The sequence below is a fragment of the Lissotriton vulgaris genome, chromosome 3_2 (assembly GCF_964263255.1).
Source record: "Lissotriton vulgaris chromosome 3_2, aLisVul1.2, whole genome shotgun sequence".
NCBI classification, from domain to species: Eukaryota; Metazoa; Chordata; class Amphibia; order Caudata; family Salamandridae; genus Lissotriton; species Lissotriton vulgaris.
In genome coordinates this window covers 3,801,763-3,829,659 of record NC_141690.1, presented here as the reverse complement: position 1 = coordinate 3,829,659, position 27,897 = coordinate 3,801,763, and the positions used below count along the sequence as shown (strand labels likewise).

Sequence of the window (27,897 nt, the reverse complement as noted above, 5' to 3'; positions counted from 1 at the left end):
TTTACATTAGTATGGCAACTCTGAGTCGTGCACTGAGGTGAAGACTACTACAAATCTTACATGTGGTGCCACTAATGTAATCTTGCCAGATGTGGTCATTATTAGAACACTAGTAACATTAGTAGCATAGGATGATTTTTATTAAACATAAGTAACTCACATTGCATAAAAGGTTTGAGACCCCTGCCTTAGCGCAAATAACATTTGCATTGGGTGTCGAGTGGTTATAGTGCCCGATTTACACTCTTATGTTGAGAAATTAGAAATAAGATGTATAGAGGTTAATTGCTTGATGCAATTTATCTGAAAATGGGAATGATATTGGGCATCTATCTGAATTGGTGAATACATTGCCAATGTTTCGGTTTACCTCAGGAAATACTAGTCTGCAGTGTACAGGACGGGAGGGCATCTTGATGATGTGAAGGGGGAGAGGAGCGGAGACTGGTTAGGGGGGAGAGGAGCGCAGACTGGTTAGTTGGACAAGTACGTAATATTTACAGTGGTCACGGTAGGCCAACAAATAATGTTTTTGATGGAATGTTTACTGAATAGGTCAGGCAAAATGAATATTATTTCATCATATTATCGTCAGCTGTATGAAGTTGAAGTTGAAGTGTTTTGTAAAGCGCTCTACTACCAAACGGTTTCTTGGCGCTGCAGAAAAACTAACCTGAGGGAAGCAGGGGAGGAACTACAGTTTGTAAGCTAGGGTGAAGGGGGGAGTTTTATGAGCTTTGCGAAAGTCCATGTAGATGGAAATGGATCGAATGGTGAAGGGAGTGTGTTCCAGAAAAGGGGGGCAGGGGTAGAAAAGCTAGAACCACCAAGTTTTTCCTTCGGTAGTGAGGTACGCTAAGGAGGATCTGGGTAGAGGAGCGAAGGCTTCTGCTAGGGACATAGGCCCGGATCTTTGATCTAATGAAGTCAGGAGCCGTACCGGCCGATGACATAAAGATCAGGCAGCCCATCTTGAAAAGGGAACGTTCCAAGATGGGAAGCCAGTGAAGGGCCTTTAGCAGGGGAGAGATGTGATGGAATTTCGGAAGTCTGTAAATGAGGCAGGCTGCCTGGTTTTGGATAAGCTGCAAGCTACGGCGCTCGGATGCGGGAATACCAACATACAGGCCGTTGCCATAGTCCAGGCGAGATAGAATCATGGCCAAGATGATAAGTTTGAGGGCTTCAGCAGAGAAGAAATGGGAAATCTTACGGATGATTCTGAGGGTCAGGAAGCAAGATGAGACTACTGAGCTGATCTGGGGACACATAGAGAGGTCTTGACTGACTTTAATGCCCAGGGCTTTTACAGAGGCAGAGGGTAAAGGGAGGGTGCCAAGGGCAGGGGGCCATGGGTTAGAAGGGCCACCGATCAGGACCATCTCCGTCTTATCAGGGTTCAGTTTTAATTGATTAAGGTTCATCCAGTCGTAGATGAATGTCAAGGGTGGAATGGAACTTAATAATAGAATCAGGAGAGGAAGAAAGGTTAAAAATTAGCTGAAGGTCATCAGCATAATTATACACTGTGACCTCCATTTCCTGCAGAGCAGCAATAAGGGGGTGTATATAGATGTTGAAAAGGAGGGGGGAGAGAGACGAGCCCTGGGGCACCCCGCAGGTGACTGGACAAGTGGGGGCGGAAAAACCCTGCAGTCTGACGGCCTGGGTGCGGTCCCCTAAAAAGGAGGTAAGCCAGGCCAGAACCGATTCCCGAACGCAGGCGCCCCCGACACGGTCAAGGAGGATGGAATGGTCTACCGTGTCGAAGACGGCGGACAGATCGAGGAGGACCAGGGCCTGAGGAGAATTAATGTCAGCACTCCTACTGAGCTCATCCACCACGGAGAGAACAACGGACTCCGTGGAGTGAGCAGGGCGGAAACCGGCCTGGTTAGCGGCCAGGAGGTGATTAGCTTCGATAAAGGTGGAAAGACAGGAAGTAATATAGCTCTCCAGGATTTTGCCCAGGAGTGGAATCAAAGAAATGGGTCTAAAGTTCGAAAGAAGAGTGGGGTCAGCGCCCAATTTTTTGAGAATGGGGATAACCGTGGCAACTTTAAACAGGTCTGGAAGAGTTCTCTGAGTGATGGAAGAGTTGAAATGAAATGAAAAAAGGTTTTGTTAAGCGCTACGGTTGCCCTGAGGCGTCCAGGCGCTGGGACTAGAGCAGTGCCTTTCCAAGAGTCGGTCAGACGATCAGTCTAGTTAGTTAAAGAGTAAGGTCTTAAGCTGTTTACGAAAGCTCAACAGGTTGGAATTGGTTCTCAGATAAAGGGGGAGTGCATTCCACAATTTAGAGGCATTGTGGGTGAAGGATCGGCCTCCTGCTCTAGCTCTCCGAATCCTGGGGACCTCCACCAGGAAGGCGTGTGATGAGCGGAGCTGTTTATTGGGTTGTTAGGGAGAGATCAAGGATTGATTTCTGGGCCAGATTTCCAATATGCTTGATGAGCGATGCACATTGATTTGAACTTGACTCTCTCCCTAATGGGAAGCCAGTGCAGAGCTCTCAACCCGGGCTTTATCAGGATTCTACGTGGAATTCCAAGCAATGTGCGGGCTGCACAGTTCTGAGTCTGCTGAAGTTTTTGCAGACTGTACTCCGGCATGCCAAGGTATAGGGTATTACTAAAGTCAAGGCGAGATTGAATTAAGCCTTGTATCACTATCTGCCTGGCCTCAAATGGAAGAAGTGGGAGAATTCTTTTCATCATCCTAATGAGGCCAAAGCAGCTCGCTGATACTTTGGTTGCCTATGTATTGAAGGTCAATGATTTATCCAGCCACACCCCAAGACTTTTTATGTTGTCTCTGGGAGTGGGAGGAGCGCCCATGCTCATGGGCCATAACAGCTCCAAGGTGGAGGGGGCTGATGGGCCAAGGAGCATAAGCTCTGTTTTATCGTCATTGAGCTTCAAACAGGAATTCGTCATCCAACTCTTGACCTGTTCCAAGCATGTTGTTAAGTTGGACTGTGGTTGGAGGCCGTTCTTTTGCATAAGGAAGACCAGAGTGAGGGGGGATTCCGGGGAGCTGGAGAAAATTTCCCTCCGAATATAGGCAGGGCAATGGTCAGTGGGAGAGCCCGTCTTGACTTACCCCAGCAGAGCCAGGAAGGCCTCCTTGGAAATGAAGGGGAAGTGGTCAAGGGTAGGAAGGGTCGGCGGCGGTGAGGGACAGGAGAAGGAAGTGGGAGGCCAGGGAATGTTGCGCTTAATCGTGGCAATCTTCTCAGTGAAGTAGTCGTTGAGGGCATTGCAGAGGGATTGAGAGGGAATGGGCTTAAGGGCGACTATCAGAAGCTGCAAGCTCATGTACGATCGTAAAGATCTCTTTAGGTTTATTGACCGCCTGCTGAATCTTCTGGGAAAAATATTCTGATTTGGCTGAGTGAATAGCTTTTTAATAAGCACGAAGGAGAGCCGAGTATTGAGCCTTAAGATCAGGACAGTACCTACGCCTCCAGTGGCGTTCAGCCTGCCTGAGCGCAAGTTTCTGGGTTTTAAGATTGATGTTGAACCATCTGTTGGCGTCATGGGAGCGACATGCTCTGATCCGTTAAGGGGGGCAACTTGGTCGCAAGCAGCAAGCAGCCAACTGTTAATGGCGGCCACCTGAGAATTAGGAGAGCGGTCAGCCAAATCAGGAGATGAGTATGCTAAAGAGCGACAGCGAGCGGGCAGATCCACTCGGTTCCAGTTTCGGGCCCAGGTGTTTTTGGGAAGGGAAGGAATATTGGCCGCCCCAGGTCAAAATAGATCAAAGAGTGGTCCGACCAGGCACAGGGGAGAACCGTAGGGTTGGAGATAGGCCGATTGGCGGACCAAACTTAGTCGAGGGAGTGCCCGTGAATGTGGGTAGGGAGGGAAATGTGAGAGGTAAAATTAATACAGTGGAGGGTGTCATTAAAGTCTTTTGACATGGGGTCCTCACAAGGATCACCAGGCCAGAAATTGAAATCTCCCAATAGTAATACCGCTGAATTATTGACCACAAGGGTGGCTAGCAGTTCCTGTATATCAGGGATAAAATGGGGCTTTGCCTGGGGGGCTGGTAAAAAAGCGCACAGGTAAGAGGGATCGCAAGGTAAGTAGAGCGGACAACCGAAGAAAGTAGTACGAGTTCGGAAGGGCAGCAAGGACGTCTGGTAAAGAATCAGGAGTAAACCAGGTTTCGGTCAGGAGCAAAATATCAGGCTTAATAGTGTCCAAGAAGTCAACGAGCTCTATTTGGTGTTTGACCGCAGAGCGGGTGTTGAGGAGGTAAGCAGTAGTCGTGGGGGTAGGACTTGCACGGGGCTGGGGCGCAGGTTGCAGTTAGGTAGGAGGCGACGCAGAAGTTTGTAAACCGAATGTGTGGGTTGGTGAGTTGGTATTATTAGGTTGAGAAATGCCAAGAGTATTAAGGCGAGCCTAGATGGAATTGCTGATAGGCCATTATGATGTACCTGCATTTAAAATAATAAAAATATTTTTTTTAAAAAGTGTTGAGGTTTTTTGCGCTGACCCAAGTGCCTTACCACTTTATTTTATTTGTACATTGTACATGCGTAATTATCACTCACCAAAAATTGGTGGCAAGTGTGTAAACGAAACTGAAGCAAGCAAAATTTGCACTCAGCTACTAGTGGCACCGTTGAAAAATAGGCACAAATAGAGTTTGCAGTGATTTTAGTATTACCACATGTCCCTATCATATGCAGACTTCATGTGCCCCAGTCGTATGAAATCTGACAAACTTGTATTGACACCGACATCCACCTCTTATGCTTTGTGATTTAAGAAGCCAAATTACTACTAGGCGTGCATGCTCCCTATGCATGGTTATGTTCATTCATCATCTGAGAAGGTCTGTATGCCTTTTTTTTTTCTTTCAAAAACCTTTATTGAACAAAATTGCATAGCAAAGTTACAAATTTGCACCAAATCAGAGCACCATGTACATGAATACAATTAAATTCAGCGAGGTTAACCTAGAATACATATCGTTGAAGAGCAAAGCATAACAGATATAGCGAAAGAGCACCAGGACAGTGGGACGAGTGATGGTGAGAGGCACCGTATACGAGGGAAAGAGACAGAACAAGCGGGGGGAGTAGGGGCAGGGGACGATCTACTCACTGACCTTCACCGACGGCGCCGGCGGGGATTGCGGGAGAGATCGCTGGACTCTGGGAATTATGGCTTAGGAGGTAAGACACAAAAGGGCCCCATATGTCAAGTGAACGGGATCTAATAAGCATGAGGTCCCAGAATTCTTACAGGACAGTCTGGCAGCCCGATGCATCCTCAAGCCAAAGGGCGAACTTGGGTGCAAGTTTGCGACCCCAGCACAAGGGTCTGTATGCCTTAAATGTACTAATTCATGTGGAACTTCTTGGAAGATACTGTTGCTTTTACTCACATACAATGAAATATTATAGATTTGTGGTGGACAGAAGTAGGGCCAATACTGGCGTTTTACAGGTGTACAAATTGGTTTACTGACATACCCAAAACTGATGCTTGGCTATTTACGTTACATTGATATAAAACTTGTAGATTCTGTACTTCCACCATAAGCAATGAGACAGAGGCTGGACTGTGTACTTCGTCTATTTTCAATGGGACAGCGGTTGGAATATGTATTTCTGGCTCGGTCAATGGGACTGCGTACTTCGACCACTGCCAATGAGACAGACTTGGAAAGTGTACCATGTGCGCTTGCTGTTTGTTTAGGAGCCAATAAGGAGGAGGAACCTACGAGATCTCGCCACCCAGACTAGGCAAGAGCTACTTCAAAAGGCCTATACAGAATGCGACCTTGTATCCGCGTCAGTGTCAAGGTCAAGAGCTGCCGCTCCATTCAAGCAGACTTACGTGGTACCAAGCCAACCACACCCCCGCAGCTCATACAAAAACTTCAATTCTCTGCAACACAGTGCAGACTGCAAAAGTGGAAACGTTGACAGAGGTACAGCCACCGTGTGACAGACAGGCTGCTGTGTCGTGCTTTGTCTTTAGCCAGCTCTCTCACAGGCCCCCTCGCTCCGCCCGTCTAACTCACTCTGTTAATGTGTTCAGATGACATGTTCGCTCCCACTACTTCAACCGTTGTCACGGTGTGCACTTTCTAATCTTCTGTCTCACTGTGTGCACTTTTTTAAGCCACTGTCTCACCCCCAGAAACCTCTTCAACTTTTTTGGCTGCTTCCATCGTTCTTCAGAACACTTTTCCCGTGTTGCCTGCCCGCGGTCTCTCGCACACCCCCTCACACTGTCTCTGTTCTCCTGCCACCCTGTTTCAGAATACCTGCCCTGTCATTCCCCCCGACTTCCATCTCTGCTTTGCATACTCGGTGTCCCCATCTGCACTCTATTCTCTCTCCTCTCCCTATCCACCCGCCCCTCTCCATTTCAACTTATCATTTCCTTCCCCCTTCTCTCACAGCCGGACTCCCCTCCCACAGCCACCTTGGCACTGGAATGCCCTTCAAACACACGGTTCACTGCGTTTCGTAAATGTTTTACGAGGCACCAAACAACTTTTTGTTCCACCCTCAGTTCAAACAGTGTTTAGAGAGAAGCTGTTCACAAAACTATACGCTGGAAGTCCAGGTCGACGAGACGAACTGTGCTTTCTTTCACCAACTCCTTCCAGACAAAAAAATAATTCAATAAAAGCAGTCAAAAGATTAAGTAAAACTATCTTAGAACGTCCTACATCATTTGAAAAAAAGCCGATAAGGAAAGGTTTCAGCAGCGCCCATTCGCCGCGCCTTCCTTGCTCCACTTTACACAAGGTGTGTCTAACCGAAAAAAACTGCTCTTGGATACAGTTCACGAAGCCAGCAAGTTTCCAACCGTCCTTTCACCCAACACGCCCTACACACAATCACTAAACATGTGCAGGAACTGAAAACACCAGCAAATCTCAATAAAAGTCATGAAAAGCAACAAAGTAACCAAAACCCAGCGTCTGCAGCAGGGGCGCTGCACCTGTCTCCCTGCGGGCGGCACCTGTGCAACCACCGGACGGTAAAAGCGGTTTCTGGCTGCCGTTTCCGCCTCTCGGTAACAAATACCTAGACGCGGAATTGGATCCGCGAGGCTCGTGGGACCACGCAGTGGGGCGAGCTCGCGCTGGACGTACCTGGCACCTGTGTCTCCCGCCTGGCGTCTCGCGCAGCTCTCAAGGGCACCGAGGACTCGTGGTGCGCGCGCCGGGCCTGCAGAGCGGAGGAGGTGCGGCCGCGTCACTGCGCCGTACCCCAAACACCGACTGGTAATCTCTGCGAAGAAACGGCTTTATCTCGGCTGGGGCAGAGGACTGTAAACAGCGCTGCAAGCATTATTAAAAGGAGATGAAATTTAGCAAAACAGGCTGAAAAGGGAGGGAAAGTGCACGCCAGAGCGGAACCGGCGTTGTCTGAATGAATTTTGAGTCATGTGGAGGGATGGTGCTGGCCAGGAACCGGTAGTCACGCGTCCTGAGGAGACAGACGTACCTGCAGAGCTGCATTCCTGCTCGGAATGCGGTTTCAGGCGGCTGCCCCGGGGCGTGCTCAGGTGGAGGCAGCGCTGCCCACGGGGAGCCTGCAGGGGGCTTCAGCCTGCCGCGGCGCCCGCGTGACTGACAGCTCTGCAGGTGAATGGCAAAACCGAAACTACAAGTGCATAAAAATAGGACTGGAATAGAGCCCGATCGGGTATTCTGTCGTTTGACGGAATGCATCGGCACCTGCAAATCTGAATATTATGAACGGCATATACATGGCGATGTCTTCACAAACTTGTCAGTCAGATTCGACATCAGTCTATTTCTATACACTTCTCTCCGACCTTCACCCCGTGGAAGCGATGCTTCTAGCCCCTCCCACAGTCACCAGTGTAGTAATCCAGAATCACGGTCAGCAGTCTAGTGCTCTGTAAGCCAGCACACTGAACACCCACCCACCACTGATGTCACTGGTCAGGTGACACAGCTTTAATAAAAGGGGCCGAGCGCACGTGCTCTGGGCCAGTTGTACTCAGTACCTGCCTGTGTCTGCGTCAGTCCTTCTAGCAATGAGGGCCCAGGGCCCCCAACATAACATTGGCGACGAGAGGCGGTAGCACTAGCCACGCGTGCCGCAGCTGCAACACCCCGGAAAGAAGAAGGGAAGTGCCCATGTGCAGGGCATTCCCCTGGGGAAGCGGCGCCGGCCGCCGAGAGGCCTGAGGGGCGTGTGCCGTGCCCCGGGGCCTAGATGTCCAGGACGAGGTGACCGGGAGCTCACCCCGCACCTCCAAGCCCAGCGTGAGTCCCCCGGCGTGAGGAGAGAGTGCAGCGGACCGACCAGAGCCCACCTGTGCCGGCCGCGACTGAGCCCCTGCCTGGGGCGAAGAAGGACAACGAAGCCGAGTGCCCACCTCGACCCTGCAGCTAGGGAGCCGACCCGTGGCGGGTCCAGCGAAGGAGGTGAGCCCGCAGCGAAAGGCGAGGTGCCCGCAGCGTGAGAAGAGCTGCCAGGCACTGTCCCTGCAAGCGGAGCCAAACCGCGAAGCGAAGAAGGCCCGGAGGCGAGCCTGGGGGGCCGCGCATGCAAGGAGCGCCCCCCGTGTGACCATCATCATAAGCGGTGCCCACCCGCATGACCAGCGCGCCTCGCCGGGCGTAATTGCAGGCACTTTCATTTTAAAATAAAGCAGCGCCGGCGGAGCCCACCCGCGGCCTGCCTGCAGTGTCCCCGCCGCGCAGCGTGTGATAAATGCGGCGGCGGGGTGAAGGAAAACGCCTGCAGCGTGTGGAGTGCTGCGAGGCGCTGTAGGCCGACAGCGGAGCCTACCCGCATGGCCATGGTGCCCGGAAAGTAAACTGACTACAGCAGGACCAGCGGAGCCCACCCGCGGCCTGCCTGTGATGCCTTCTGTCCCCCGCTGTGCGGCAACACGTCGTGTATTACTGCGGAGCCCACCCGCGTCAAGGAACAGCACCAGCCCCCTCCTCTACGAGGCCGTGAAGAGCAAGGCCGGCTGCGAGGGGAGAATCGCATACTGCTCTCCCGCTTCACCGGAGTGGAAGGTTACCCCTCCCTGCCACGCAGCGTGCGATCTCCAGGCGAGCTGCAGCGGCAGGGTAAAAAGACTTATAAAGCTGCACCCAGACAGTGCCCACGCAGCAGCTCAAACCCCCACCCGTGTAGTGACAATCCGAGCCTGGCCCGACCGCCGAGACCTCTGCCAAGTACCCATATGCCCGCCCTTGAGCTCCAACACTGCCTAAAGCGGAGCCAGCACGTCCCCAGCAAGCTGCACTCACCAGAGGTGACCTGTCCTTCATTTTCTCTCCCACTGCCATCAAGTAGTCTCCTGCCCGGACAGAGCAACCGGGAGCACCACGGAACCACCCGGTGCGAGGGTCCAGATAGAGAAAATTCCAGCAGAAGGTCTACCGGCAAAGAAGGTTGCTGAGGGATCGAAGCTGACTGCCACCCAGTGGCCAATGGTGAAGTTGCACCTGCAAAGCCCTATAACCAGACTGGAGCAAACACGAGGCTGCCAAAGCACTGAACGTGCCCCAGGACGATGTGAGGAACCCAGACATGCCAGAACGGTGCCAGAGCACCACTCAGTGGTGAGGACAAGAGGCACTACGCAGCGACGTCCCAAGAGTGCAGAACTAGCACAGAGGCAACTGGGACCGCAGAAAGCAATGTAGACTCACGGCAGAGGACACCACACAGCAACAAGGAAGCCCGCCCAAAGACGCAGCGCAATCTGCGCAGGACTGCAGTGTCAGCATGGACACAGGGTTCACAAACCCATTGTCACTGCCCAGTGACACAGGACAGCGCAACATTGCGCCGGGAAGTGCCAAGAGCGCCAAGAATCAAGAGCGCCAGAGTGACGCTGACCAGCGACACGCCAACGCCACAGAACAACACTGCGCAGAACGCACAAGGAGTGAAGGAACTCCACACCTCAGGACAGCGCAGCATTGCGCAGGACCGCGCAAGGAGTGACGGAACTCCACACATCAGGACAGCGCAGCATTGCGCAGGACCGCGCAAGGAGTGAAGGAACTCCACGCCACCACGACTGAGTGACGCAGGGATCGCGTCCTCGGAGACCTGTCAGTAGGTCACAGCGCAGATGACTTGTCAGAAAGTCACCGCCAGATGCGGACCAGTCGTCTGGTCGCCCGAAAGAAAAGGAGAAGATGACCAGTCAGTTGGTCACCCCGAAAGAAAAGGAGAAGATGACCAGTCAGTTGGTCACCCCGAAAGAAAAGGAGAAAGTGATCAGTCAGTTGGCCCCCCCGAAAGGAAAGGAGAAGATGACCAGTCAGTTGGTCGCCCGGAAAGAAAAGGAGATGACCAGTCAGTTGGTCGCCCAGAAAAGAAAGGAAGCAACTGACCAATCAGATGATCACCCAGAAAAGAGAAGGAGGAGTTGGCAGTCAGAAGATCACGACTGCGATGACATGCCAGAAGATCAAAGGCATGATCACTGAATAGATCAAGAAGTGGTCCATGGACGGGACCCAGAAGAGGTCTGATGTCACCGACCCGAAGTAAAGAAGGAGCGACAGGAAGAAAGGTGCGATGCCTGGTTTGGCCATCGGAAGAAGAGAAGGCGTGTCCTAAGGGTAGGACGCAACCAGGGAGATTCGTGTGGAGTGCACGCCACACGGAGATGGCCTGGGTGGTTGGAGAAACGGAAAAGGACCAACCACGTCGTGAAAGGAAAGGAGGAGAAGAAGGGAAACGAGTGCCACGGTGCTACCAGAAGATCACAAGAAGAGAAGAGAGGTGACCAGCCAACTCACACAAACATCAGGAGAAGATGGCGACATGCACCAGAACACCGGAGTGCAGCAGAGAACAAACAAGGCCTGGCATGAACACCGGCGATACAAGGCAAAGATATCCACCTACAAGCCATCCATCAATGTGGCAATCGCAGAAGAAGGCAAGTTTGGACTGTTTGACAACAATCTACCTTTGGGGTTGAGCGGAAGATTGGATGGCGAGAGTGCTCACACATCCGGCTGAGGAACTGACCACTCCACACCAACCCGTGGCAGCCCAAGAAGCAAAGGCCTCAAGGGACTCTGGTGGCAGCAAGTCCCGCAAGAGAGACAGATCCATGACGGTGCGTCTGCAAGACCCACTGAGAGGGAAGCTTCGAGTGCAAGAAAAGAGTCAACAGCAAACCTTCAGGTGGAACTAGGACACAACGGTGAAGATCGTGGAGCGCCCCGCTCACGGCCCGAAGGCTATGGTGGAGCAACATGACCGACAACACCAGTCCAGTGGAAGCCTGGCAAAGAGGTCCTCCCGGACATCTTGTGAGAGAAGAACACCGGCGAAGAGGGGCATCCTAGTGAGAGGGATGTATGCACCTACTCCTTTCATCTGCCCAGAAACACTTTGAAGCCTGCCCAGAGACAGCACCAAGGACCAGGACTGAAGAGGAGAACCGAGAAGAAAACAATACTCGGACCACGTCACCCTTCTATCTAACTACCAACTGTCACCAGTGGTGCCAAGCAAAGGCAAAACCAAGAACAACGTCCAGGCGGCACAGACAGAAGATAGGACCCGCCAAACAACGGCAAACCATGCCACAGTGACTCATGAGTCCTGGATGCAGCAACTACACCATCTGCGACCTGCAATCCACCAAAGAGACTCACTTCAAAGTATGGAGTCCAGTGTTATTTTGTACATACATTTTCTTTCCCACAGGTGGAACTTTATCGTGGGGTTTGCGAACTGTACTTTTTCTCCCACAGGTTGGACTCTCATTTGTTTTCATTTTCCCCGAAGTTTGGGAGGGATGTAGTAATCCAGAATCACGGTCAGCAGTCTAGTGCTCTGTAAGCCAGCACACTGAACACCCACCCACCACTGATGTCACTGGTCAGGTGACACAGCTTTAATAAAAGGGGCCGAGCGCACGTGCTCTGGGCCAGTTGTACTCAGTACCTGCCTGTGTCTGCGTCAGTCCTTCTAGCAATGAGGGCCCAGGGCCCCCAACATAACAACCAGCAGGGAAGTGTAAGACGTGGAGTTTCAACATGTGGCTTTAGAATTGTGTCGTGTGCTTGGAGTGGTTTATGAAATTCCCTCCCATTGGCACAGCACTCTTACGTGATCTGGATCTTGTGTTGGGTGCCACAGCCTCAGAGGTAAAACGCCCTCGTGTGGCCTGAGGGGTGTGACAGGAGCTGGAGTGGTGCCTGAAATTTCCTAATTTTGCTAACGCTCCCTCACCCCTCCCTGAGTAGGCATCAGGGAGTTGCTGTGTCCGATAAGTGCATATCTGTGCGCATTAGTAGCCTCAGGTGCAGTGGTACCTGGGGCCAAAAGTGTGAGGAACCCGTTACAACCCAATAATAGCTATTTTCTACTACCAAAACAGAGGTCGGAGGCCTATTTTCCTTGCTTGCATTTTGGCTCATGGTGTCCTTCTTGCACCATAATATTGAGTACTGTTTTTGCCAAACACACATCCTACTGAACAGATATGCAGCTTGAATAGCAGGTGTTTTTATTGGAGCACAAATGCCCATCAGTTATCATCCTCAGACGGATGAACGGATAAGTTGGCCATGCATGAACAAAAACCTCTGTTCTGCGGCCCTCTGCAGACTTAATCTTCAACGAGCAGATAGTGGGCTCTTTTATTTTGAGAGCACACATACCTAAACATGGTATGAAACATATTGACGTGATGATTCAGAAACTATTCTTAAAAGCCACTGTTCGTGGGCAAAACTACATGTAAACATAAACCTGAATGAGCCGAATTTCAACACCTGTACTTCACTCAAAAGTCTGCCGACATATTTTTTTCAAGCATTTTACTCTGGCTTTTAAATGGACGTACTAGATTTGGGCACACAGTTTGTCTCCTTAAAATGTTCGCTTTACTGGTAACTGATTATCAAGGCAGTTTGCCAATAGTTGCATGATATGGCCAAGCAAGCATTAATAAAAGTGATTATGCTGCACTGCCTTTTCGAAATCAGAAATTATTTCGGTAAATAGCATCATAAGATCATTGTTTACAGAACACATTGCAAACTGCCCACATTCTTGTCCAGACTACATATCAAATGGAAGAATGTACCCGCGCAAAGAGGGTTAACGACAGCCCCAGTACCACATCATGCTTTTGATGTGTTACCTCATTGCTCAGGGTCGCATCCCAGGCCGTCGTTATTTTGCACACCATGCCGCCTCAGTTTGCACCCAGCCATATGCAAATCAGTCTTGACCCTGCTCCAGTGGAGACAGTTCAGTCTGAGGTACCAAGCTAGGTCCTCCCTGAACTGGAACAGTTGCAACCAATACTCGTTCCACTTAGAGCGACACACTAAAGTATACAAAAAAGTGATTGATGGAGTGCTTGAACTAATCACAGCCACTAGAAATTACTCAGGGGCGTGTCCCAGTCCATCGTTAATTTGCACGCTTTGCCACCTCAGTTTGCACCATTGGACACTCTGTCACAGAAGCCAAGCCCTACCTGGCTGATGTGCCCTAACTAAGGTGAAACCGGTCCTGGGTTGCTTGTGTTTCGGTTCAGGGAAGACCTGGCAGTCCAGGTTGGAACATACCCATTGGAGCAGGGTCAAGACTGATTTGGATATAGCTGGGTCCAAACTGAGATGGCATGGTGTGCAATATAATGAAGGACTGGAATGCGGTGTGAGTGATTACCGGTGTCTGAGGTTAATTCAAGCATTCCATCCATCACTTTTTGTATACTTTAGTGTGTCACCCTGAATCAGACAGTCATGCCCAGATGTGGGTCATAAGCACATAGTCACTGGCATCAGACTATATCTGAGTGATGAGTCCTAACAAGGGTGAAACATGTCCGCGTTGCTTGTGTTCCGATTTAGGGACGTCCTGGCCTTGCAGTTCGGGCTGGTCTGTTCCCACTAGAGCCAGGTCAAGACTAATTTGTATATAGTCCAATTGAGGTGGCAGGGTCTGCAAATTAACAATGAACTGGGATACAGCCCAAGTGAATACCAGTGGCTGAGATTAATTTAAGCATTTCTTCCATCACTTTTTGTATATTTTAGTGTGTCACCCTAAGTGAGGCAGGCATGCCCAGATGTGGGTCCTATGCACACTGTCACTTCAACTAGGCTGTATCCTGGTGAAGAGCCCTACCTACGGTGAAACCTGTCCTGGGTTGCTTGTGTTCTGGTTTAGGGAGGACCTGGTCTTGCAGTTTGGGCTGGTCTATTACCACTGGAGCAGGGTCAAGACTGATTTGTATATAGTCCAACTGAAGTGACATGGTGTGCAAATTAACAATGGACTGGGATGCGGCCCAAGTGGTTACCAGTGGTTGAGATTAATTCATGAATTTCTTCCATCACTTTTTGCATGCTTACACAACTTGCAATATTAACTTCTCCCTTCCAAGTTACACAGCAGTTCCTAAATTATTGAAACACATAATAATTAGACCTCCCTTAAAGAAACCTAAGGGATACTTCCAAAGAATTTGAAACTAGACCACTGGACCTCAAGGCCTCTTTGCCAAATTCCTTGAAGGAGAAGTTACTATTCAACTGTGAGAATTTATTCAGCAGAACCTCATCCTGACTGCTCATCTGTCAGGAGGTAGACGTTTACGAGTTACAAAATCAGATCTGGCAAATATCAGGGAATACTTCATCATTGCAGTTGACGAAGGTCAGCAAGCAGCATTGATTATCCTGGACCTTTTCTCAGCATATATCACAATGGACCATACAATCCTGTTTGGTGGACTTAAGGAATGTGTGCTAGTATGGGTTAAACCATTTCTTCAAACCCGGAGTGAACAAATACAAACAGGATTAATTAATTTGAGTGCCATACAAAGTAGCACATGGCTCTTCCTTCTCTTACGTATTCTTTAATATCTGCATGCTTATGTTGGCTCAAGTACTATATTAACCCCTTGTATGCTGATGACGGAACCGCTCCGTCATCAGCTGCGGTGGCGCTGTGCTGATGACGGAGCGGTTCCGTCATGGCCCGCCCGCCGCTCATGCGCGGCGCGAATTCCGCGCCTGCGCAGAGCGTTCTATTGAGCGGGCGGGGCCATGACGGAACCGCTCCGTTATAAGCACAGCGCAACTGACGCTGGTGACGGAGCGGTTCCGTCACCAGCATGCGCCCGCCGCTCTTCCGCCCCCTTAGCACTGCGGCGGAATAGCCGCCGCAGTGAAGGGGTTAAAACAAGATGCACTTCTAGATGCACATAGACAATTCCACGATACACAACTGCCCAGAGAAGCATGCTGGCATAGCAATGTTTCTGATCTAATACATTTTTGGATGAAGAAACGGTTCTTGAGTCTGTACAGAATATAGACTGAAGTCATATCGCGGGTAGAGCCGATCTGGCGTCACCTCCATTTACCTCCCCTACAAACTGGGGCTTTCTTCCTACTCCCACACAGCAGATCAGAAACATGGGGATACTTTTGATTTCAGATCTCTGCTTCATCACGTTAATTGACGCAGTTGTCAAAATACCATAACTTCATCTTGTTAATTGAAGCAGTTGACAAAGGAACTGACTTCCAACTTTTACTTCTCAGAAGATTTATCTTGCTAGCCACCAAACAGAGGTAAAACATGATCTGGTTGTGGCACATTTGGACTTATGAATCTATTTCTACGCCAGCCATACCAAAATCAATGCCAGAACACAAAGAGTGTAGAATCACACAGCCAGAATGTACCTGCCTTAGCACTAATGTGACCATGTTAAGTCAGTCCTAGGGGCTTACGGTAGAATTCAGGATAAGATTGAAAATAGGCTGTATTATGCATAACGGGATATTGGGCAAAGGTCCTTGCTACCGCAAGGAATTAAGAAGCCTTGGAACTCTAGTCCGCGATCTGCTTTTTGTCTTTGCTAAGCTGATCGAACAACAGACCTTTAAGAGACTAAAGCTCAAGTGGGTGAGCTCTGGTGCAGAGTTAGCCACTGGCTTAAAGAGAAACTATGCCACGTTCAATTTTGGGAATTTCTGTAAACAAAGTTTTTCAGACTGGCGTTCTATATTCCATCTTCAGCAAAGAAGAATGACATAATCAGCCCCTTCCAATATATCCAGTTGAACTCCACCCCTCAGCTCTTTCAGTTAGCAAGCTTATTTGCTTCTCACCTCACCATTGCTTATAATCGGTTGGCTTCCTTATCTCTCTCATTTGCTTGTTTCTTATTCATTGGCTTTCCTTACCCTTCTGTTTGCGCCTCCGTATAAGCTTAGCATCTTTATTGTAATTTTGGTAAATTGTATTCTTTTTTGTTTTTGTTTCAGCATTCCATGAAAGGGAATGTGTTTTGTAGATCTCGCACTCATGTGCTGCTTCCCTCCTCCAAACACCCCCCATCCCTGCGCGCTCTGTGTTTCTATATTCTTTGTGTGCTGCTTCACCCCTCCAAACACCCGCCATCCCTGCACGCTCTGTGTTTCTCTCTTCCTTTTGTAGTTTTTCACCCCTCCAAACACCCGCCATCCCTGCACGCTCTGTGTTTCTTTATTCTTTGTGTGCTCTTTCACCCCTCCAAACACCTGCCATCCCTGCACGCTCTGTGTTTCTCTCTCCCTTTTGTGCTGCTTCACCCCTCCAAACACCCGCCATCCCTGCGCGCTCTGTTTTTCTCTCTCACTTTTGTGCTGCTTCACCCCTCCAAACACCCGGCATTCCTGCGCGTTCTGTGTTTCTCTCTCCCTTTTGTGCTGCTTCACCCCTCCAAACACCCGCCATCCCTGCGCGCTCTGTGTTTCTCGCTTCCTTTTGTGGTGCTTCACCCCTCCAAACACCCGCCATCCCTGCGCGCTCTGTGTTTCTCTCTCCCTTTTGTGCTGCTTCACCCCTCCAAACACCCGCCATCCCTGCACGCTTTGTTTTTCTCTTCCTTGTGTGCTGCTCTTGTTCTTGTGCTTCTCCCCAAGCTTAGTGTTGCTGTCTCCATTGTGTGCTCTTTTGCCCCTCCTCATGCCACCCAGATTTAGTTTTATGTTATTCCCCCATTGTTTCCCGCACCTGCTCCTATGTTCCAAAACTTTTTTGGTTCACTTTTTTGGGAAGACCTGTCAGCTGCCAAAAGTGCTTTCCCCCAAGCAGTTTTTGCACTAATCGATATGCTTGTATTGCATTAATACAATTATTAGTGGGTAACAACATATTAATGATATCATTAGTCCCCCAATTCAAGCCACTCATCTCAACATATAAACTTCCTTTATGATAAAGACGCCCCCACATTGAGCTATCATACTAGAAGTTGGATGGGTTATTCTCTGAAAAATGCTCAAATATGCCCAGTGACGTGAAGAGCGGGCCCTGTAGTGAGAGTTAGAGTGACACAGGGAAAGACTAGAAATGAAAGTGCAGACAATCATTGTCACAACACTGCCTGCTCCACAAGTCAGTACTGCTATTAGACTATGCATTTGGTTACTCATCGAGACCACCAGTGTGCCACTGTGGGGAAAAACACTCCTTCTGCCCTTTAGCCAGCATCCCCTCTGCCAGTCGATGCAGCCATTTCATGACAGCACCAACAGGAGCAGTGTGCATGGCTGCAGTTGTCCAGTGAAATAATAGAAAAGAGCCAGTGATCTTTTCAGGCAGTGGGCCAGTTAGCGTTCACTCCAAACCCATTGTTTACAATGACCGTCTGAGAATTCAGATGTTCTCTTAAGTATTATAGTTCAGTGATGCAATGGTAATAACCAACATTCACAGGTGTTGTTTGTGAAATAAGATAGTCAGTGGGTGATACAGGATATATAATCTTACACCTGTAGCTGCTTCTCATGTACATTCAGCACTTTAAGACTACCAGTTTATTTGTTGTGAAACAATAGTTGAAAGTGAGGGGTTTTGTTGTGTTGAGCCCTGTTAGTCACACAGGTAATGTGTGTCAGTACCTCAACAATAGGACAACGTTTGGAAATATTTGTTTTTGGGTGTGACGCTCGCTTCCAAGAAGGGATTTGAAATGGCCGCGGTGCACCTGAATATATGTACTTCTGAAAATCTGTTTCCCAATTAAAAGAATTTTGCACTATGGAATTTCAAATCATTGAAAAACATTTGTCTCTGGACATTAGAAAGCGCTAGCGTATTCATTTTCTGAGGCTCCCAGATTCGATCCACTATTTTAATGGGCCATCAGTGCATTGCAAACAGCGTAAGCCATTTTTACAAACTTCCCTTTTAAGAAGTATTCACAAAGTAAATAGGTCCCACCTTTATTATATGAGTCCCGAGTTATTGGCTCAACCAATGCTTTTTTGTATTGCATTGTTAAAAAAGTAAATGAAAAAACATTTCAAAACATTAAAGGGAAACAGATAGATATATAAAGGTGTCTAAAAACTGTACATTTAATATAATAATATAAACCTTTATAAACACCATGGTCTAGTTTTCAAATGCTTTCAACGCAGGAAACTCTAAAAAGAATTTAAAAAGCATGTGATCGAGTTTAAGACTAACACAGAAAACTAGTTGCAGTTACTTAAAAGAACATAACAGCGGTCAGAGGCCTTGAATAAGAAGTGTTAGGATTAAAAAGGAAACGCTTTCCAAGGTCTAATTTACCTTCCACAAAACTAGGAACTGATGCAAATGCTCTGGCCTCTTGGGGCTCTGCAGCAGCTCAAGGAGCACATTTATAGACCTCCAGGTGGAAAGACATCTCCTTTCAGGCATGCTAAATGTATTTATAGCCTTAAACACCAGTTTAGTGAGTTCAGCAGCCTGCCCTCCTCCAGCATCCTGAATACTGCGTGTGTGTGCCAAGACAGTGGCTTTCATCATCAATCAACTCATGGATTCAGGAGACAAAACTAATCCAATTAAGTGTCTTCTTTAGTCAAATCCCTGGGCAATGTACATGTTACCCCCCACATGAGGATATGAGCAAGAAAACACATGCGCTCCCATGGACGTCTCTAAGAAACAAAAAAATGAGTTCCCTCATCTGAGCTGTGGAAGGATACAATTCATCCGGTCATAAGGACAGTAAAGAATTTATGCTTCAGTGGAGGGACAAACAGAAAAGAGGAAGGAAAGCCAGCGAATAATAGGCAAACAAATGAAACTGACACAACTCCAATCAGTGGTAAGAAATTGACTGACCCTAAGGCTATTTTAAGTAGCAATATTGTACACAATAGATCATTGACTGTTAAAAGCTGCCTGGAGGCCTTAAAATGCTAAAGTTAAAGGGGTGATTGGCAGGAATTTGAGAGAGCCTTTAACTGATCGAACATGACAGTACTGTTGTCAGCAAATTAGGCTTTCCTTCTTAAAGACATAGGTTTCCTTAAAGTTCATATTCCAAGATATACCCTCAATTGACTACACATAATGTCTAGAGGGCTCAGCAGACTGTGATAGACCCTTTGATGCAGAGGTGTGCTTTGTGCTCTTTGCCTGGAGATGCCTTATGGTTCTGATTCTAGGAGGATGTGTTTGTTCTAATGAAAGTCAAGGCAAGAGTAATGGAAATGTGGTTACCCATAACAGTGCTATTGATGGGCTGTTTTTTGATGTTCAAATATCTTTAAACTTATGTGAGTAAATTACTTCCTTGACAAAGATAATGCAACGCAGTCGCTAGGCTAGGTGAGTAATGAAATTCTCCTGCCTTTTGTTTTTCAAGTCTGAGAGCAAAACAGATGACAGATTAGTGACACTGGGATTAATACAAGTATTTTATGGAGCTCTGAAGAAAGTGGACTACTTTAGAAGAAGACATTGGCAAATATTAAAGTGGCATCTGGCCACTCGTTAGAGTAGAACTCGGGCATCTTTGTGTAGTGACGGAAAAGTGTACCTCACAGTGTATGATCCACGATAGGAACATTTATCAGGAAATTCCTGGTGCCAGTGTGAATCACTGTTTAGTGGAAATAGTTCGAACAACCTGGTATCAGTTATTGATGCGAACAATACAGTTCATTTATGATGACTGAGAAATGTACGTGGTTGTTAGGGGACTAATTATCAAAGTATCAAAATGTACTACTATCCCTCTCGAAAGACCATGGACCCGATTTGCAATCGTATTTGCGCATAAAGTGATGCGTATGCGAGAAACTACTTTAAAAAGCCACTTTCTTTATTTGCAAAATGTGAATATGCATTCGTAAGTTAATTTCCTCTCACGTAAAATTCTTACAGTATGTTGGGAATATTTAGTGTGAGTAAATCTGCACACAGGGGTGGAGTAGCAGGATGAATCAACTTGCCAGACTTTGAGAACACACACAAACTTGAACATTTCCCATGGGTATTCCCAAACATTTTGAAGGCAATATACAAACCAGACAGTTTTCAGAGATTTACTTGTGTTATTTTGACTGTGGAACAGGAGAGCTAGTACCCCGAGAATTGGTGGAGTACTGGGGAAAGGGAAAATATGGTGTCTCTGAAGAGACAAAAATATAACAGGCAACAAAGGTCCTTAACTAAGCAAAATACATACGGGGCAATTAATAAATTATAGACAGCAATGTGTGCTATAAGAAAACTTGTCCAGCCGGACAATGATTTAATAAATGCTAATAATTTGACAAAATAAGGTGAACAATTATACAGTGGGATACAATCCTGCACCCAGTACATATAACACAAGGAGGACAAACCAAGAAAAATACAAAAAGGGGTGATTGGTAGGCAATTCTAAAATAAAGGGGCGCTGGTAATGAGTTAGAGTTTAACCAAGCTGACCACATGTAATAAACACAGTTGGGTAACACAATTTCCAACTTTTTTTGATAATCGGGCTCTATGAAACCAACAATGAACCTCTGTGATGGCACACATTTTGTTTTATTAACTGATGCCAGCAGTGGCGGCTCCTCGCTAAGGCGGAGGAGCGTTGCCCCACTACTTTTCACCAGTGGAAGGAAAAATAAAATGATAATAACTAAAAGTTATTATCATTTTTGTTTTTCCTATTGCAGGCGCGCCATCTTTGCCAGGTGGGGCGGGCTGCTGAGTGCTGACAGAGCTGGGGAAGGGTGGAGTGGTTTGCACTCCCTAAAGTGTGCATGAATGTTTGGTCGGCCCTCTGGGGCTGGCTAAACAGTCATGTGCACCTAACATGTTCTCCACCTAGACGGCATTGGTCTGAGCGCCAAACCATGGCGCTCAGACCAATTGCAATACAGCATTGTGATTGGCCATGGGGAGCTTCAGCCTGGGTGCCTTGTTCCTGCCAGCAGAGGAGAGACGCGGCTAGGGAGGATGCGGCAAGGAGTTAAGTTGAATTACATTTTAATTTACACCTAGTCCCTGTCCGTCTGTCTCCATACCCCCACCCACCAACCTCCCCGCCCCGAACCGCCACTGCCGATCCGTGCCAGCCAATACTGGATGCCAGATGTACTTGGGTGTTGCTAAATGTGCTTCAGTGTTTTGTTTATAGAGAAGCCAAAAGGCAGGACAGGATTACATGGTGTTGAAGCAAGTGTGAGGATAATTTGGAGCAAAAACAGGGGTGGGAATCTGTGACATTGTGGGGTGAGATGATGAATCCCAGGGAGAACGTCATGGGGATTAGAAATGATGGAACATCACCCTGGTACAATTTTTATAAACCTGGCTCTGGTGGTTCCCAGAGCGAAAGGGAAGGAGGTGGAAAGAGAAGGCTGGCCGACATCTTAGGATGGATAAGTAGATTTGGATAAAAGCAAGCTATCTGAGAAGCAGACATACTAAATGACGGAGTACCTCAGTAAGAGTTAAAACATTTGGTGCTCTTGGCTGATGTGTTGTAGTTTTTCATGTGAATAGTGATGGTTAAACTAGTCAGTGACAGGAAGGGGAGAATAGAAAAGTTGGAGGAGGGAAGACAGAAGTTGACATTTATGTTGATGGGTGGCTTTATATTTTGTAATAAAATTGGAAACCACAACTATTTTAAAAAGAACTTTTGGAAAATGTTTGAAAAGTTTAATTGTTTACTTTTAGTGCATTAAGTTTTAACTTTTTGCAAAGGGCTCTCGCCCCTTGCTCAAAAAGACTTACACTAAGACAAGGTCCTTCACAAACAAGCATAGAGGAAAGAGACACACTGTCCAATTCAACATATAGTTTAGAAATAGTTTTCAAAAATACCTAACTCTGGTGGTAGGTGCACTGCAGGCCTTTGGTGGCAGAGCTCTTGTGTTGTGCCCAAGCGTGCACCTCTGTGACCAGGAGTTGGAATTGTTAATCTTTTGCTATTTCTTACAACTCAAACCATAATAGTACACACCATCAGAAAATATACCAACTTGTAAGAGGAACAACACCATGACACAAATGATAATTGAACTATAACTTAAACCACAGCATACGGTAAAATAAACCATAATAAAATGGTAACACACTAGAACGCAAATCTTAACATATAGCAAACCATGACCTAACCCATAAAACAATAAACCCTACTATAATATAAAATATGTAATATGTATGTAGATGCACAGAGTGTTAAGTGTGGGAAGGGGCCATGATCCCAAATAGGTGAAGCCTCGATTAGGTGCGGATGCCTCTCCTCTCCCTCAACAATGGTAATATAAAGTATACTACACTCAGCGGATATGTGTGTCTGGTTTACCCCATGCTGACTTATCAAAGACAGTATATTCAAAGGAATTAATCATGCCAGTGCACAAGGAGTAAAATCCATGTAGTGATATAGAATGACGATTCTTATAGGTTAACTGAATAAAGAATCACGATTTTATTAAAGACAAGGAAGCTATCATTATGCATTAACTTTTTTTTACTCCTTCTGAACAGCAAACCATTAACCGCTTAGCAAATAGAACCTTAAAACATCACAATTTGAAAAAGAATGTTCAGTCTGAACATATACTGTCTGTTCTCCATCTTCCTCCTCTTTTGTTTGTTCTTCTTTTAAAACTCTTTTGAAAATAGCATTTCCCCATCATATATCCCTACCCTCATCCCCTTGAAGGGAAGAGTGGGTAGTCTCCTTGTCTTTAATAAAATTGTGATTCTTTATTCAGTTAACCTATAAAAATCGTTATTTTATGTCATGTCAGGAGGCCAGCATTATGCATGTTCAAAGCCTGCAAACACATTTTGAAACATGATCCACTGCCATAAATTAAAATCTGCATTAGAAATATCTTCCAATCGGACACCCATCATACACACGTTACTTGCTATAGCCCCTCTGACCGAGTGAGCTGTAAATGTAGACACATCCACCCCTGATTCCTTAGATAGTCGCCTTTACCCACTTTGCAATTGTAGCATTTGTCATTGCCTTAAATAGTTTCACATAAGAAATCAACAGCTGATAAACCCCTGCGCCTCTCTTATCCAACATTCTTGCTTGATACTCCTTCAAACACTGTACTACACATAAGCTAGAAGAATCATCAAATCTTGGATAAAAAACAGAAACAGACATCATCTTAGTTCGCCTACACATCTTAAAAACCACACAATCGGCTGTAAACACCAATGTGTCACCTCCAAAGCCCAAACATTGAAACCCTTCAGAAAGAAACAAGACAAAGTAATGTGGCTATTTTCCAGGTCTATTCAATCACTTCCAAATATGTGTTGCTTGACCAACCCTCAAATAACACTAACACTAAATCTACATCCCACAGAGTCTGATAGTTTGCATTTGGTGGCCTCCTCAAATTAATTCCCCTCAACACTCTGTAGACTAACAGGATTTTCCCACAGAAATACCTTGTGCCAAAGAGTGTCCTGTTGCCAAAGCTGACCTAGAACAGTTTAAGACATTCCCTTCTCAAACAGATCTGCTAAACAATTTGCTGCCTCTACATCATCTGCCTCCGTGGGATCGAAATCCTTTTCCATACACCAACGTAACCATACTTTCCATGCTCCTCTCTCTCTCTTTCTGGTCCCTGGAGCCCATGACACATTGAGTAAATTTGAAGCTGACTCTGAAAGCCCTAAGCATCTTCCAGAACCCCAAATATCCTCCAAACTAGTAGGTTGAGAAAACCTGACTCCACCAATAGATGTTATTTTCTCTCTACACCCACCAACAGTCCGTTGAAGGACCTTATCAGATATAGCTGTTCCAACGCTAACTCCATCACTGATGAAAACCAAGGTTGAAAATTCCAAAAAGTTGTGACTACTACCAACTGATATCTCTGTCTCCTTACTTGAACCAACACACACTCTGAATCCTCAAAAAAGGGGGAAAGGCATAACCCTTCACTGCTCTCCGGTCCAGTAAAAAAGCATCTGTTGCCATTGCTCCCGGATCCGGTCTCCAACTCACATAATTTGGCAACTGATAAGATAGTCTGGAAGCAAACAGATGTATTTCCAATGTGCCCATCATTCTCCGAATGTTTTGAAAAACTTCCTTTCTCAACTTCCAGTCACTGTAATCCATCACATTCCTGGAAATTCAATCCCCTACTACATTCTGCTCCCCAGGCAAATACTCATCTTTCAAATCTATTTTGTTTTCTAAATAAAATTCCCACATCTCTTTTGCCAACTCCTACAATTTCTTTGACCTACTTCCCCCAAACATGTTTATGTATTTTCCCACTGTCACATTGTCCATCTTTAAAAGCACTGAACTGTCCTTTAAATTCCTCCTGAAACTTTGAATGCCTATCAAACTTGCTTGCATTTCCAGACAATTGTTATTCCTACATTGACCATACATCACCTGTCTCATGACCCAAACAGGATGCTTCCCATTCATAACTACATGCATCAGTCTCCAACACCAACTGTGGCTTTGTTCTAAATATTCCTCGTCCATTCCAGGCTTTCAAATTCTCCTTCTACCACACTTACTCCTCTCTGGCAACTCTGTTTAGACAAACTGAGTCTCCGTACCATAAACCCTTCGCTAGTCCTAACCATTGAAGAGCCCTGTAGTGAAAAGGACTCGGAAATACTGTTTGTATTGACAATGACAAGAGACCTGTCACTCATGCCAATTCTCTCAACTTCACCAAATCTCTCCTTGACATTAAGTTCACCTCCTGCCTTATCTTCCTCACCTTTTTCTCTGGTAACCGTAACTGACATGTCACATTGTCCAACACGAAGCCTAGATACTCCAGCAACTGAGAGGGTACTGTAATTGACTTGTCGATATTTATGACAAACCCCAGGCTCTGTAGTAAACCTACCACCACATTCAATTCCTTCTGCAGCTCCCTCAGATCTTTATTCATTATCAGTATATTGTCTAAAAAAAACTATCATTCTGATCCCCCTTTCTCGCAAGAGTCCTACAAGTAGACGCATACCTTTTGTGAAGCATCAAGGAGCTGCTAACAAATGGAGACTTAGGAACTGATACAACTGTCCATTCCATCTGAACTGTAAATACCCTGACTTTCGTTTGCTATTGGTACGGTGAAATAAGAGCATTTTAGGTATATTTTCACCATCCAATCCAAGTTCTGTAGTAAATTCCTCAATAAGAGAATTCTTTCCATTTTGGAATGCTGATATGTTTCATACCGATTCAAATTTTGTATGTTTATTACAGGCCTCCAGCCCTTGTCTTTCTTCTCCACTAGAAACAAGGTACTTACAAACCCCCTTTCTTCCTCCGGAACGTACAGAATAGCATTATTGTCTAACATTTGTCTTACCTCTTTCTGAACCACACTTTCCAAAATCTCTCTGAAACACCAACTCGTTTGGTTCCAAATAGAACTCTATTCGATAACCCTCTAAAGCTTGCAACATCCCTGCATCCTTTGGTATTGGCTCCCACTGAGTCTTGAAAAACCTCAACCTTCCTCCCGCACTTCAAGACCTAAAACCAGAAACTTTACGCGTACTCACCTTGTCCTTGACTCTGATTGGGGAGATCCCCCTTCCTCAATTGACTCTTCTTCCCTGATTTCTGCTCCTCTGTCCACCTCCAGGGTTTCCCTTGTATGCTTCAAAACCTTGGTATGTTGTATTGTGATTTGGGCTCTGAAACCTGCCCACTCAGTAAGGTGTCCTCTCCTACCAGCCCTACCATAAAAACTTCAGCTTGAGAAAACTCTGCCCATGGAGTATTGTGCTTTATCCAAACTTGTGAAAGTCTTAACGTATTTTGTCAAAGACCACACCAGACCATCTCCAAAATGTAAGCCATTGGCATCTTCTGATGATTATCTTTTTGCCAATTCACTTAGTTTTGGATTCATCCACATGAGTAAGGTTTTAAGTCTTCCTGCAACAGGACCACATTTGTGGTGCCTAGAAAACAGATCGCCCTCTGACACCATCCACTTAATAGTGTTAAATCAACATCAGTGCCCTTAAAGAAGGTCTCTTCCACAGAATCAAATTTCTTCACCGGGGGCCCTAGGACATCCAACACTTTGTCCTGACGGATCTTAAATGATTTCTCTAACCGCTTTCTGTGATCCTTCACCTTTTTTAACATATATGTTATCAAATCAGGATCCATGTTTGGTGTCAGGGTCACCTTTTCTTCTATGACGGGCCTTGAGCACTCAACCCTCTTGATGTTGCGTTCCTCCTTCTCTGAGGATCTACGCAATCTTGCCATTATGTACTCTGCAAAATGATCCAAGGGCCACCATTCCTTGCCCTTGGGATGTCTTATTTCCTGTGGGTTCAACCATTTTCCTCCAACTGGATCTACCACTGTATCTTTACTCCTATGCTTACTGCTCATCTTGCTTTCCTCATCAATCCATCCGTATATTCTAAACAAATAACATATTTATCTAGTTCTTCAATTGCCCTGTCTTTTTGCATTTCCAACGCATGCCTGGAACCTTCACCTCTCTCAGTGTTAAACTGATCTCCCTGGTTGCCGCTTCAGGCACCAGTTCTTTGAGAGCTGCTAAGTCCCCCGCTATTCTTGGATTAATCATCCATGTGTCTCTTTTTCCTGAGACATTTGCCTCCAAGACTTCTATTTGTGTCATCTTCATCTGACACTAAGAAAACCTCCTCCTCATCAACATCCTTACGTCCTCTTTTCCCTAAAACCTGCTTTAACGACTCCTGCACAGCCTCACTCACCATCATATGCAACATCTCTTCCTTCTTCTTCTCTTCACACTTTCTCACTTCCATTTTCCTTTTTTCCTTCTATTTTATTACTCAAATATTTTTTTTCAAATTTAAAACTGGCTTGTAACACAAATTCTGTGCTACTCAAAGCCGTTTCATTATATTTTCCAAATGTTGATCTCTTTCTTTTCATTAGAAAAACTCCCCTCAAGGTAATAATGTGTGTTTGACCGTTCCTGGCTAAAGAACGCGCTACCAAGTGCTTTGTTGCTGTCGTAACAGCCTCATATGCTTAGCTCCTGCTGAAACAAGCCAAAATCGCTTGCGTAGGCCTAATTCCTTTAGAAAATAGCCTTGTTGCTAAAAACAATAACAAAGTACCTTCACACTGTCTTCCACTAAAATCGTGGCAATACCCTGTAGAAACTAGATCCAGCATCACAATAGGACACTGAGCGACAGCGTACATTGCACGCTCTATCCACCCTGGCTTCTCAACCTGAGGCGCGGGCCTCAGCCTCAGACTGACTAGATGTTGAAAGGGTAACGGCCACAGGGCTCGAGCTCCAAGCGTCACATTTATTAAAAGTAAGTCATGTGCGGTGTTTATTAAAACTACTCCACATTATGGAATGTCACAGAAAATTGTAAAACATCCATTTATCCTCACAATAAAGCAATGCACTCTACTAATTAAAAGCAAAATACACTTTTCATACTTAATAAAACCTAGTGGAACACTTTTTCAACATCCAAACACGCAAATAACCATAAATTGGTTAAACTCCCTCAAATTCCAACCAAATTCAAACACATCAATTCCTACTTCTTATATCCTCTATATACTTATCTGCCAAGCA

At 46.4% G+C, this 27,897-nt stretch overlaps 1 protein-coding gene across 8 annotated transcripts in view; it reads right to left on the bottom strand.

The window, feature by feature from the left end:
• RBM47 (RNA binding motif protein 47) overlaps nt 1-27,897 on the bottom strand; it is a 378,578-nt gene that overhangs the window by 185,590 nt on the left and 165,091 nt on the right. The window contains exon 1 of one of the 8 annotated variants that reach the window (XM_086963948.1): nt 7,135-7,638. The exons of 3 other annotated variants lie outside the window; for them this stretch is intronic. The gene's annotated coding sequence lies outside the window, so the exon portion shown is untranslated. Of the gene's footprint in view, nt 1-7,134; nt 7,639-27,897 lie in introns of those variants that run through there. 4 more of the 8 variants (XM_086963937.1, XM_086963949.1, XM_086963943.1 and 1 more) reach the window with 4 other exon arrangements.